At 48.9% G+C, this 1,997-nt stretch overlaps 1 protein-coding gene across 1 annotated transcript in view; it reads left to right on the top strand.

The window, feature by feature from the left end:
- The window catches only part of LOC104391756 (zinc finger RNA-binding protein-like), a gene marked incomplete at its 3' end in the record, with an annotated part of 37,304 nt that overhangs the window by 22,218 nt on the left and 13,089 nt on the right, over window positions 1-1,997 (top strand). The gene's annotated exons all lie outside the window — the stretch shown is intronic.

The raw sequence follows: 1,997 nt of genomic DNA, 5'->3' as shown, positions 1-1,997 counted from the left end.
CCCCCTTCCTGCTGCTGGCAGGGCTCTGGTCCCGTGGCTTTGTAGGAGATGCAGGCTGGGCAAGCTTGTCCGGTCTGGTTCGGTCCAGGCTGGGCAGGCAGGGTCCCCGGGAGCGGGCACGATCCCCGCGGAGCGGGCACAGGCGGCGCCCCCCCCCTCTCCGTTTCTCCTTGCAGCAGCAGTGGCGTTCAGGTACTGCAGGTCTTGTCCCAGGCAGGCAGAGAGAGAGCAAGCAGAGACAGACGAGCAGAGCAGATTCTACTCTCTTTTTATGGATCAGAGACCACTGTTCGAGAAAGTACTGTCTGAATTAGCCAATCACTATTGGCCAGGTACATATTCTGTTAGAAGCAGGTTGATTTCTTTTCAGTGAGCTTTCTTCAACTAGCAACTGCGTGTTCTGCTAGGTTGATAAGGCAGTGGAATTTTTTTGTAATTGCTGGGCCCTCAAGGTCGCGCCTTTGCTCTACTGGCTCAGACACTTCGGGGAGATCTGTGGCCCCCCCCGTGGGAGGCTGAGTTAGAAGAACAGCAAAATGGGCCAGAGGTATTCCATCCTGTATATCTACGTAGATTCAGGGGGAAGGTCAGAGATGACAGAAAACAACTTCCTTCCTTCCTTCTTCCTTTTTCCTTCTTCCTTCTCTCTCTCTCTCTCTCTCTCTCTCTTCTGTCCACGGTCGGCGTCCGGGGAGAACTCCATCCATCCATCATTGTTGACCCATCAACCTGGAGCTCTCCTGACCCTCATAACTCTCCGCCTTACTCCAGCAGAAGCTCCGGGATCCCTTGGAACCGTCCCATCTCTGAGGAAAGTGCTGTGGGAGTTGTTGGGGGTGGGGGGAGGTGAGAGGTTTTTGCCCACATCTCTGTATAATCATATATATATTCTCCTGTCACCCATTAGTATCCTAATTAAAGCTGTGTAGTTCAGTTTTCAATCTAGCCAAGTCTCTCTCTTTTTCTCTCTCTCTTTCCTTACCTGGGTGGGAGGGGGAGGGGATCGAGAGCATTGTTGTCAAATCTGAGTTGAACGGTGACAACAATTTATTGGCGCCCAACGTGGGGCTCAATTTTTTAGCCCAGATTACACATTTTCATCAATTGGGAGTGGCTAAAATTCCGTCTCTGATGAGAGGACCCCCTCAAATGGCAATGGCAAGCAATTCTGCTGAATTTCTTGGTGGACTGAAAACTGAATTTTCTTTCAAGCCTGCAGCTGTACATGTGGTATGCAGCCGAGAGCATTCTGCTCTTTGTAGCTGCTCTTATGATTGTTTTATGGTTTATTGATAGAACTGTAGCCATAATCAATTGTATAATCACTGGTCTGGTGATCTTGGGGATTATGATACTGTTCTTTATGGGGGCACTGTATGTGTAGAGTCACAGTATAAGTCCTAGCTGGTTCAACTTTAAATCTCTATTTTCTTTCAAGCTGAATCTCCCAGCTTTTGATCAGAATAGCATTGTCACAATAGGGATGTTTTTGCTGAATGCTTATAATGTAATGTGGATGCGTAGGGCCAGATGCTGTTCCACTCACTGCCACTCCCCCACAGGCAGTGTTGCTGCCAATGCTGCTGCCAACACCACTGCTGCCAATACCACCACTCGTACTGCTATAAAAACGACTGCTCCTACAAAGATAAAGTCCAATCCATCGCAAATCAGGCTAGTTAATCCTATGACCAGGAGCAAGGCAAAGTCAAAACGCTCCCCCCTTTTTACCCGCTCCCATCTGCGATATTTGGAGTTCTTTAAAGCAACAGAAGATGAGAGCGAAGAAGGAGAGGATTCTAAATGAGTTGATGGAGCGGGTACCTCTCAAACAGACAAGAAATCAGACCACTCTCAAACAGATAAAGGGAAGGCAGGCCCTCCTCAATCAGATGATGATGATGACCTTGTCCAGCCTTACTCTATGAAAGAACTGCCCCTCATGAGAAAGGACTTCACCCGCACTGATGGTGAGGGAATCCTTCCTTGGCTGCTCC

The sequence above is a fragment of the Chaetura pelagica genome, unplaced genomic scaffold (assembly GCF_000747805.2).
Source record: "Chaetura pelagica isolate M959 unplaced genomic scaffold, ChaPel_1.0 scaffold257, whole genome shotgun sequence".
Lineage (NCBI taxonomy): Eukaryota > Metazoa > Chordata > Aves > Apodiformes > Apodidae > Chaetura > Chaetura pelagica.
Note: the sequence above shows the minus strand (reverse complement) of the source record. Positions and strands in the feature narration are given on the sequence as shown.